Genomic DNA, 12,932 nt, shown 5'->3' with positions numbered 1-12,932 from the left:
ATTTGTCTAGACCGCCAGAGATGACTTTACATATTAGGACAGGCAAGTCCCTATCTCATTGGGGTATGAACTTTGCTGAAGAAACTCTATCTATCCCCTCATAATTAATAAGACCATAACACCATAAGATATAGAAACATAGGATGTAGGGTCAAGTCTGCTCCACCATTCAATCATGGGCTGATCCAATTCTTCCAGTCATCCCCACTCCCCTGCCTTCACCCCATACCCTTTGATGTCCTGGCTAATCAAGAACCTATCGTCCTCTGCCTTAAATACACCCAATGACTTGACCTCCACAGCCGCTTGTGGCAACAAATTCCATAGATTTACCACCCTCTGTTCTAAATGGATGTCCTTCAATCATAAATCGTGCCCTCTTGCCCTAGACTTTGAGAATTTTGGAGACTTAAGTTTTCATAGTAAAATTATCTTTAGTATTAAAAAAAACTCCAAATAATGTTTAATTTTAAATTACAGGAAATAATGTCTTGGTTTGTGTGCTGCTTGTAACTCCAATGTCCAGGTAGCATTCTGGTAATCTGCATTCCCTCCAGAAATACGAAGCCCAATACTACTCACAGATGTACCTGTTTGTACTGCTACAATTAATTCTTCTCCATAAGTATCAAAATATTCCATTAGTGTTCCTGACAGCTACTTTATTTACCCATGATATTTTAATAAGCTATGTTCATATATTCCCAGGTCTGTTTGGACTTCCTTTGTTCATAACGTTTTCTATCTACTTAAAAAGGACTTAGTTCTTCCTTAGATCCTTTCACTATTGTTTCACTCATTCCTTTATTGTAATGTAATACTTACAGTCTTGTTATCATTATGCTGTTGGCAAACTAGATATGCCAATACTACCCTCTACGTTGTTAATAACTATGGTCCAAATGTACTGTAGATCCATGTGGACAACCACAACACACTGATCACATATACACATATTGGGTGGCACTGTAGTGGAGCAGATAGTGTAACCATTAACAGCATCAGCTATCAAAATCGGCGTTCATTTCCTGCTGCTGTCTGTAAGGAGTTTGTACATACTCCCTGTGACCATGCAGGGTTCCTCCGAGTGCTCTGGTTTCCTCCCACATTCCAAACATGTGTAGTTCGGGTTCGGGTGAGTAAGTGGCAGGCATGCTATACTGGCACCGGAATCATGGCGACACTTGCGGGCTCACCTCATTTCGTCCTTGGATTGTGTTGATCATGGACACAAATGACACCTCACTGGATGCTTCAAGTTCAAGCTCAAATTTATTGTTATTCAACCATACACATGTACACCACCAGATGAGACAACATTCCTCCAGACCAAGGTGCACAACACCTCACATGAATAACACATGAAGTACCACATATAAATTATCAAATAATAAAGTTCATATATGACACAAATTAAAAAATAACAGTATAATGCCACTGGCACTTCATACATGGTGAGACCTGCATGCTGACAGGGAGTTCAGTAGTCTTACAGCTTGGGGGAAGGAGTTTTCCCATCTGAACAGTCCTTGTCCTAATGCTATGGTACCTCCTGCCTGGTGTAGAGGGTCAAAGATGGAAGAGGCTGATGTTTCAATGTACATGTGACAAATAAAGCTAATCTCTTAAATCTCCATACATATAGCATTTTCACAACAATATTGCTGTCAGTTTGAAACAGGTATGTTTTCTTGTAACTATCTTAAGAAGCAAGCAAGATTTATAAAGCTAAACTGAAGGAAGGGCGTTGAATGGCAGTGATATGGGAAGGCTTCATAAGGATTGTGGGACCTTTGGTACATGGTTGTGGCTCATAGGACAAACTCTTGGATGAGGTTTCCATGCTTCCTTATATTCTTACTGCGTTTCTTGATCTCTTGGGTGATGGAAATTCTCAACAGGCAATAGGGAGACAGGGTGGAAAGAAGACTGGTCTTCATAAGTTAGGAGACTGAGTATAGAAGTAGAGATGTTATAATGCAGTTAAGCAAGACATGGGTGAGGCCGCACATGGCACTTCTACAAGACATTGGCGATGCCACACCAACATGCAGATTTTGTTGCCCTATTATAGGAAAGATGCCATTATGTTGGAAAGGCCTCTGAAAAGATTTACTAAGATGTTGCCATGACTTGAAGTACTGGGATATAGGGGGAGATTGGACAGACTAGGATTTTATTCCTTAGAACATTCACTCAGTGGCCACTTTATAACTACCTCCTGAACCTAATAAGGTTGCCGTTGAGTGTATGTTCATGTTCTTTTTCTGGATACCAGTGTTGTAACAACTGGTTATTTGAGTTTCTGCCATCTTCCTGTTAGCTTGGACCAGTCTGGCCATTCTCTGCTGACTTCTCTCATTAACAAGGCTTTTTCCTCCCACAGATCTGCCGCTCACTGGATGCTTTTTGCTTTTTGCTTTTTGCGCTGTTCTCTGTCATCTCTAGAGACTGTTGTGTATGGCAATTCCAGGAGATCAACAATTTCTGAGATATTCAAATCATCCTGTCAGGCACCAACAATTATTCCACAGTCAAAGTCAGGTAAATCACATTTGTTCCCCATTTTGATATTTGACCTGAACTACAATTGAACCTCTTGACCATGTCAGCATACTTTGATGCATTGAGTTGCTGCTACATGATTTGCTGATTAGATATTTGCTTTAATGAGCAGGTATCTGAGTGTCAGGTGACTTTACAGAGGTGTACAAAATCATGAAAGGCATAGGTAGGGTTAATGGACTTTTCCCAGACTGAAGAATCGAGAACTAGAGGGCATAGGTTTAATGTGAAAGGGGCTGAATTTAATACAAGCCCGAGGGGTAACTTTTCAAACAGAAGGTGGTTGGTAAATAGAGGGATCTGCCAACAGAAGTGGTTGAAGCAAGCAGAGTAACAATATTTAAAAAGGTACTTGGACATGTATATGGATAGGAAAGGTTTAAAAGAATGTGGGTCAAATGCAGCAAATGGGAGAAGCTTAGACAGAATCTTGGATGATTTAGGTGAAAGGGCCTAATTCTGGTTATCTGAGAACCAGCCAGGGCAGTGCATCCACTTACTGCACCAGTTTTGACGGTAGCAACATCAGTCTCTGGTTTCTTGTGCAACAAGACACTTGACTGCTTGCCAATGTGGTTAATTCTGTGAGGTGTCTAATGAAGAGCAGTTCCCTCACCAAGGTGAAATAAAAGATATACCACAGCCTATTGTTGACCCCAACATAAATGTATTCAGTAAGCAAGAAAACAAGGCATGAAAAAAGCGTGCTGAAATGTTAACCTATAAAAGGTGATTCAATAGGAAATTAAGATTATATTAATATCTTGATTTGTCACATGTACATCAAAATATATGGTGAAATGTGTTGTTTGTGTCAACAATTAAATTGGTCCATTCTCTCACAACAATACTTCCAGAACCCTTGAAGAGTATATGCTCTGCTTGTTACCCTCCAGATCCGCATCTGGAGATAAAAAGACTAGTTTTATTTGTCAAATGTGTATTGAAACATCGAACCAGACAGTGAAACACGTTGTCTTGCGTCAACGTCCAACGCAGTCCAAGGACGTGTTGGGGGCAGTCTGCAAGTGTCATGTGCTTCCAGCACCAACATAGCATGCCTACAGCTTGCTAATCTGTACGTCTGTGGAAAGTGGGGATAAAATGGGAGAAGCTGGAGGAAATCCACGTGGTCACAGGGTGAACATAGACATTGAACCCTGGTTGCTGGCACTGTAGAGTATTGTGCTTGCCGCTGTGTAATATTTTGCCCAATATATTGAAGCTAACTCCTGAACCCAAGTTGGCTTTCAGGAATACTGTTGTAGTATAATGTAGGTATGGTATTATAGAATGAATGGTCTGCAATTGCGCACAAGAGGAAATGGACAGAAATGAAAAAGAGAATATAATGTACCCTAAGGTACAACAGTGCTATTTGGCAGAAAGCCAAAACTCGATAAGTCAGGTACTACAATCTAAAATGCTGTTTGAAAACATGCCTTTCCTTGTAATTGTGTCTAACAACCCCGAGGAAATCCCATTGCACCACCTGCTAAATTTATCTGGGACCTGAAGTAACCTCATATTCCTGCTCTGAGTCTCAGAATTGCCTGAAAGTATTTTCTATTATATTATGACTATCTCTTATCAAAATGTTGAAATTGTTGAATCAATTCAGATTTGTGCAAAATAATCTTCAAATGCAAAATGAACTGTGGGGCCACCTTCTGTGTTAACATGGTCACAAATGAGGACAACTCAATTGTGGACCACCCATCACTTTTCTTCAAGTTGACTAAATTAGCTTGTGTCAAAGTGCGGTGGTGCGTATAACTGGAACACCGGCACATAAAGTAATGAAGTCAAATCCATAGAATTAAAAGTCTCATTCATAGTGTATTATAGCTAAAGAACATTGGGTGAGAAGCAAATCTGGTTGTGAAATAAATTGAGTTTTGATATTGAATCAAACAGTTTGCTGAAACGACAGCAAGTTTCACATAAAGCAAATCTACAAATGCTGCAATTTCAATTAAATGTAATTTTTACCATAAGGGTTCCAACTGTTATTTTTATTTTTAATTTTAACATCTTTAAAGATCTATCCTGGGTCCAACGTATTGATTCAATTAAGAAGAAAGCATGCCAGTGGCGATATTTTGTTAGGAACGTTAGTATGTCACAAAGGTCTCTAGCAGATTTCTACTGATATATATACAGTGCTCTGGAGAGCACTTTGACTTGTTGCATCACTGCCTGGTATGGACGGGCCATGGCACACATTTGAAAAAAGCTGCAGATGGTTGAAAACTCAGCCAGCTCCATCATGGGACGTTGGCCTCACCGCCATTGAGGACATCTTCAAAAGGCAATTACTCAAGAAGGTGGCATCTATCATTGAGGACCACCACCATGCAGGACATGCCCTCTTTTCATTACTACTATCTGGTCACTTCCTGTAACCAGAGGTACAGGAATTGGAAGACACACACTCAACATTTTAGGTACAGCTTCTTCCCTTCTACCATCAAATTTCTAACCAAACTATGAACACGACCTCAATTTTTGATCTTTTTAAAAACATAAACACGAGGAATTCTGCAGATGCTGGAAATTCAAGCAACGCACATCAAAGTTGCTGGTGAACACAGCAGGCCAGGCAGCAACTTTAGGAAGAGGTACAGTCGACGTTTCGGGCCGAGACACTTCATCAGGACTAACTGAAGGAAGAGCTATCTCTTACCAGCTCTTCCTTCAGTTAGTCCTGACAAAGGGTCTCGGTCCGAAACGTCGACTGTACCTCTTCCTAGAGATGCTGCCTGGCCTGCTGCATTCACCAGCAACTTTGATGTGTGTTTTTTGATCTTTTCTTGCTTTTCTTATTTTTTATATTTCTCATCGTAACTTGTTGTATTCTTTATGTATTGCACTGTACTGCTGCAGCAAAACAACAAGTTTCACAACATTTGCCAGTGATAATAAACCTGATTCTGATTCTGACCTGGCTGTGTATTTCTCATATAAATAGTTTGCTTCAAATTCATTAAGTTTAGCCATAAAATTGGTGGTTTAATAAAAGAAGCGCATATGCAAAGTTTTTCCAGAGGAAACCTATTTTTGTGCAGTACAGCGCCCAGTTCAGTTTCTAATCCTGAAATGGGAGTCTACTACAGATCTTGTTATTTGAGTGAACGGAAGCAAATTGTACAAATTGCACCAACAGCCTAACAATTCAAATGGAGAAAATGAACTGATTTTGTATGTACTGTCTATGCAGCTTTTCACAGCCTTAGAACACCTCAAATACATTAATGTCATCAAACTCATTTATGTCAACAATGTACTTTTGACAAACACGAGAAGGTCTGCAGATACAGGAAATCCAAAGCAACACACATAGAACTCTGGGGGTCCTCAGCAGGTCAGGCAGCATCTGTTGACATTTCAGGCCGAGACCCTTCTCCCGGACTGAGAAGGAAGGGGGAAGATGCCAGAGTAAAAAGGCAGAGAGAGAGGAAGGAGGCTAGCTGGAAGGTATAGGTGAAGCCAGGTGGGTGGGATAGGTGAAATGGTAGATAGTGGAGGAGAGGGGACCATAAGAGAAAGGGAAAGAGGAGGGGACCCAAAGGGAAGTAAGAGGCAGATGAGAAGATGTAAAAGGTCAGAGTGGGGAATAGAGGAAGGGGAGGTGAAATTATTTTACTGGAAGGAGAATTCGATATTCATGCCATCAGGTTGGAAGTCACCTTTTGATGTTTGATTGCTATCATATCGAAAGAAAGGCCGCAGCCAATTTTTGCAAACTCCATCATGTGGCAATGAGCTAATAACCAGTCATCTGTCAAAGATAGTAGAGATAAATATTGGCCAGGGAAGTTTGGACAATTTCACTGCTCTTTTTCAAAATAGTGCCATGGCCAATGTACATCGACGGGCCTTGATCTAGTGACTCATTGGAAAGATGGCATCTTCAATTGCATAGCACTTCCTGAGCATTGCGTTGAAATGCCAGGTGCAATATGGCAAGATCTTCTGGATCCTAATTTGCAACCTTTCTCAAATGGGCAGATCATATTGTGAGTAGGATCAATCTGCAAAATTTGAAGTTAGCTGAGCTTTGGGGCAAAGAGGTCAGTCAAGAAAGAATGGAAAGTTAAGCTAGCAGGTAACAAAGGGGAAGACTGGAGTTTGAGCAATAAATGGACTTAAATGGGACTATTGTGGGATACTCACCTAATGAAGATGACGTTTATTTATTAAAAATAACAGACCAAATTTTTAAGATCTGCAATCAAAAACAGGAATTGCAGAGAAAAAGGGAACAAGGGGCATTTTAGTGTGCGACTTGAAGCAGGAAGCTCTAGTAATCACATGTGATTTCAAGTTAAAAACAAGAATGTTGTTCCAATATTTTTCTCTAACTGATGAAAAGTCATCTACCAAACATATTCACTCAGCTTCTATTGTTAAATACGTCCAGCATTTTCTGTTTTTATTTCAGATTTCCAGCATATGGACTTCGTTTCTTTTCAATTGCTGCAGGGAATGGAAAATAGTCAAAATGGAACGAGAAACCAACATGAATTCCTCTCCCTGAGCATTAAGCAGGTATTGTTTCAGCTCAGCTTCAATAACAGAGCTTGTGAGATATGTGGCAAAAGAACTACCTGTACAAGAGCCAAAAGCAGGTGGCAGACAGCAACTCCTCGGCAAACGCTAGGCATTGCCACTTGTGACTTGATGCCTTCATAAAGTTAACAGGAGATATTCTGATCACTGTCATTAATACTTCTGTACCTTTTAGATGGAACATCTATGTTCACTCAAAAAATTTGACTATGTGTGGTTATCACTACAATCTATTTAGGGCAGATGTTAAGCTATGGCCTAAATTCACTGCAACGATAACCACATGTGGCAAACTGAAATGAAAAACAGATCGTTTTGTCTGATAGGTGTATTGAAGCCTCTCAGAATTCTATAAGAGAAAGTAAGAGAAATTCTTAAAATAGTTATCAAACTTAACCGCCTTTAAGTGAAAAATATTAGACTCATCTTTTCTACGTAATGCAACTTAGTACGTGATCACCAACAGGCATGGGCTCTTTTCCAGGGAAGGTGGGACCCGTACAGGAGAGACAGATTGCACTGAACTGGAAAGCAAATAATATCCTAGCTGGAAGTTTTCCTAATGTTGCACGGTGAGGTTTAAACTAGAGTTGCAGGGGGATGGGAACAGTAGTATCAGAACAGTTAGTGGAGAAGTTGTGGAGACAGATGTTGTTAAGACCTCAGACAAAGTCAGGAATCAAAGGGTTGAGCATGATGTGACTAGTGTCTTGAGCTGCATATATTTCAATGCAAGAAGTATCACAGGAAAGGCAGATGAACTTATAGCATGGACCAACTCCTGGAGTTATGATACTTTAGTCATTATTGAGGCTTGGTTGCAGGAGGGTCAGGACTGGCAGCTCAATATTCTGAGATTCCATTGTTTTAGACATGACAGAGAGGAAGCGATTAAAGGAGTAGGGGTGGTGTTACTGGTCAGGGAAAATGTTGTGGTGATGGTCAGTCAGGATAGACTGGAGAACTTGGCTAGTGAGGCGTTATGGGTGGAAATGAGAAATAATGAGATGTATAACCATGTTAACAGGGCTATATTATAGTCCACTCAACAGTCATAGGGATTTAGAGGAACAAAATTGTAGAGAGATCACAGACTGTTGCAAGAAACATAAGGTTGTTATAGCAAGTGATTTTAACTTTCCAGATATTGATTTTTACTTCCATACAGTAAATAGACAAGATGGGATAGAAACACAAACACAAGGAAATCTGCGGATGCTGGAAATTCGAGCAACACACACACAAAAATGCTGGTGAACGCAGCAGGCCAGGCAGCATCTATAGGAAGAGGTACAGTTGACGTTTCGGGCTGAGACCCTTCATTAGTCCTGACGAAAGGTCTCAGCCCGAAACGTCAACTGTACCTCTTCCTATAGATGCTGCCTGGCCTGCTGCGTTCACCAGCATTTTTTGTGAGATGGGATAGAATTTGTCAAATGTGTTAAGAAAAGTTTCCTTTATCAATATGTAGAAGTCCCAATGAGAGAGTGTGAGATACTTGATCTGCTATTAGGGAATGAGACAGGGCAGGTGATAGAAGTTTGTGTAAGGGAACACTTTGCATCTAGGATTAAACATCTCCATTAGTTTCAAAGTAAATATGCAAAAAGATAGGTCTAGTCCATGGGTTGAGATTATAAATTATAGGAAGGACAATTTTGATGGTATCAGAAATGATCTGGCAAGTGTGGATCAGGACAAGATGTTTTCTGGTAAAGGTGTACTTGGTAAGTGGGAAGCCTTCAGAAGTGAAATTTTGAGAGCACAAAGCTTGTATGTTCCTGTCAGAATAAAAGGTGAGGATAACAAGTGTAGGGAACCTTGGTTTTCAAGAGATATTGAGGGCCTGCTGAAGAAAAAAAAAGGAGGTGCATTGCAGCTGTAGGCAGGTTAGAAACAAATGAGGTGCTTACAAAGGATAAAAAATGCAAGAGAACACTTAAGAAATAAATCAGGAAGGCTAAAAGAAGGCTTGAGGTTGCCCTAGCAGACATGGTGAAGGTGAATCCCAGGGGATCCTACAGATATGTTAAGAGCAAAAGGATTGCAAGGGTAAAAATTGGTCCTCTGGAACATCAGAATGGTAATCCATGTGTGGAGCCAACGGCGGGGGGGGGGGTGGAGATCTTAAATCAGTTTCTTGCAGGTGGATTTACTTAGGGAATGGGAACAGTCTATAGAAGTGAGGCAAAGCAGCATCAACTTCATGGACCCTGTACGGATTACAGAGGAGGAGGTGTTTTCAGTCCTGAGGCAAATCAGGGTGGATAAATCCCCAGGGCCTGACAAGGTGTTCCGTCGGACTGGACGGGAGGCAAGTGCAGAAATTGCTGGGGCCCTAGCAGAGATACTAAAATCATCCTTAGCATCAGGAGAGGTACCAGAGGATTAGAGAATAGCCAATGTTGTTTCTCTGTTTAAGAAAGGCTCTAAACATAAGCCAGGAAATTATAAGCCGGTGAGTCTGACATCAGCTGAGGGAAAGTTATTGGAAGGTATTCTAAGGGAAAAGATATGCAAGTATTTGGATAGACATGAACTGATTAAGGAAAGGCAAAATGGCTTTGTGTTTGGTAGCGCATGTAGCACATGTCTAACCAAACTAATAGAGTTCTTTGAGAAAGTTACCAGGAAAGTGGATGAAGGCAAGGCAGTGGAACTTGTCTCCATGGATCTTAGCAAGGAATTTGACAAGGTCCCAAATGGAGGGTTAGTCAAGAAGGGTCAGCATTCAAGATGAAGTAGTAAATTGGATTAGACATTGGTTAAAGGTGAGAGGTAAAAAGATTAGGGGGAACATGAGGGGAAACTTCCTCACTCAGAGGGTCGTGAGAGCGTGAACAAGCTGCCAGCACAAGTGGTGCATGCGAGCTCAATTTCAATGTTTAAGGGAAGTTTATATAGGTACATGCATAGTCGGGATATGGAGGGCTATAGGCTCAGTGCAGATTGATGGGAGTATGCAGTTTAAATAGTTTGGCATGGACTAGATTGGCTGAAGGGCCTGTTTCTGTGCTGTACTTCTCTATGACTCCAAGACTGATTACAATAGGAGGTAAGAAGAAGGAAATCCTGGAAAACCACTTGCAAATAATAGTCTTGTACTGGCAAAATACGACTGGGCAAAGTTCTCAAATGATATCTCTTTGGCAGAGGCTAATATCCTGAGGTGATAGCTACATAGTCATAGCCATATTTTATTGATCCCGGGGGGAAATTGGTTTTCGTTACAGTTGCACCATAAATAATTAAATAGTAATAAAACCATAAATAGTTAAATAGTAATATGTAAATTATGCCAGGAAATAAGTCCAGGACCAGCCTATTGGCTGAGGGTGTCTGACCCTCCAAGGGAGGAGTTGTAAAGTTTGATGGCCACAGGCAGGAATGACTTCCTATGATGCTCTGTGTTGCATCTCGGTGGAATGAGTCTCTGGCTGAATGTATTCCTGTGCCCAGCCAGTACATTATGTAGTGGTTGGGAGACATTATCCAAGATGGCATGCAACTTGGACAGTATCCTCTTTTCAGACCCCACCGTCAGAGAGTCCAGTTCCATCCCCACATTATCACTGGCCTTAGGAATGAGTTTGTTGATTCTGTTGGTGTCTGCCACCCTCAGCCTGCTGCCCCAGCACACAACAGCAAACATGATCGCACTGACCACCACAGACTCGTAGAACATCCTCAACATGCCCCAATAAGAAGGAAAACACAACAATTTTTGTTCTAATAATGTCAGCTCAAAGCAAAAGGGACACTAGTGAGTAAAAGATTTCTAGCATGATGCATAATTTGTATTTTTATTCAGATGTCTAGTAGTTTTACATGGTCCCAATTCAATTAAAGGAGGTGTTAACAACCATTCATAAACCCAAAAGATTCTGCAGATGCTGTAAGTCCAGAGAAAAACACGCAAAATGCTGGAAGAACTCAGCAGGCCAGGCAGCATCTACGGAGAGGAATAAAGAGTCAACATTTTGAACCAAGACCCTTCATCGGATTGGTCTTGGTTTGAAACATCGCCTTTTTATTCCTTTCCATCGATGTTGCCTGACCTGCTGAGTTCTTCCAGGAATTTGTGTGTGTTGTTCTGTTAACAGAAATTGTATAGTATCCCAGATACACATAAAGCCAAAGGATGAAATCAAAGAGCAGAAACCACAGATACTGGAAATTTGTTAAATTCGATAAATACATAGTAGGTAGACAGCATCCGCAGAGAAAGAAACACAGTGAACATTTCAAGTTATTAAACTTCAATCAGAATTATCTTCTTATCATGGAAGAGTAGCATAACAGCTAGTGTAATGCTAAACAATGCCAGCTGTAAGATCCAGTCTCAATTCCCTCTGATGTCTGTACAAAATTTGTTTGTTCTCTCCATGGGTTTACTCCCAGATTTAAAAGACTTAGTGGTTAGTAGGTTAATTGGGTCACTGTAAATTGTCCTGTGATCCTAAAGACATGCAAGTTAGGGTTAGTAAGCTGTGGGCATGGCTCATCCTTATATCTCCAGATGACGATCTGGAGGGTAGCAAGCAGATGATATTATCTTGAAGGTTTCTGGAAGTATTGTTGTGAGGGAATGGAAGAGATGGTGGACACAGTGTGGTTGAAAGTGGAAGAAAGGGAGGTGCCCTTTACAGCTGCCCAGTGGAAGAAAGCCACTGAGAAGGATGTGCATTTATTTATGTTTTGACGTATAGATTAGGAAAAACAAAGAACAATGATGCGACATAGCTATAGTGCTGTGCAAACATTTCAGGCACATATATCCAGCTAGGGTGCCTAAGACTTTTGCTCAGTACTGTAGTAATTTTATGTATTGCACTGTACTGCTGTCACAATAAAACACATTTCTTGACATATGTGAATAGCAATCAACCTGATTCTGAAATGGGTCTCTATAGTGGATTGAAAGTACGAAGGGAGCAAAGAGAGGGGAATCGTGAAAATCTACACACTAAGACTGACAACCAATGTACAAAAGAACTCAACATGCACAAATAAAATATAATAATAAGTAAATACCAAACCAACCAACCAAATAAATAAACAAATAAATAATACTGAGAACATGTGTTATAGAGTCCTTGAAAGGTGTCACTAATATATTTGACCTCACAGATGCATAAAATCATGAGAGGGAAACATTTGAACAGGAACTTAAGGTGGTATGTTGTTTATAAGGAGCGGTGGTGTGTACATAGAATGAGCTGCCAGAGGATGTGGTGGAGGCAGATACAATGGTAACATATATATATTAAAAAAATTGGAAAGATTATTATCTAAAATAATTCCATAGCTTGTGAAATCTGTTCAGTGTTGAGGTGAGTGAAATTACCCAGGCTGGTTTAAAAGCTTATTGGGTAGTAACTGTTTCTGAACCTAGTGGTGTGGGACTGAAGGTTCCTGTACCTCCTTCCTGATGGCAGCAGCAAGAAGAGAGCATTGCTTCCTTAATCTAGCTTTGGTTGTAAGATAGTGAAAGAACTCAAACCTAACCTCAACTATGCTTGTAAAATAAATCTTCCAATAAATTTGACCAAGTCTTTGACAAACACTTGCCTAGAAATTCATTCCTGCTGGTAGTACTAAACACAGTATGTAACAACATCAAAGCGCTACACTGTACCTGCAGAATTTATTCTGTCCAAGCCATGTGATGAATTTCAAGACTATGATGCTTTGACTTGCCTAGGGATAATTTTCTGGACATGGATCCCACAAAGCAGCAATTGTACAAAAAGATAAATGCAATTACTTCACTTCACCTCTGGGTAGAGATGTTA

This window comes from Mobula hypostoma, chromosome 16, assembly GCF_963921235.1.
Source record: "Mobula hypostoma chromosome 16, sMobHyp1.1, whole genome shotgun sequence".
Taxonomy (NCBI): Eukaryota; Metazoa; Chordata; class Chondrichthyes; order Myliobatiformes; family Myliobatidae; genus Mobula; species Mobula hypostoma.
This window is presented reverse-complemented; position numbering follows the sequence as displayed.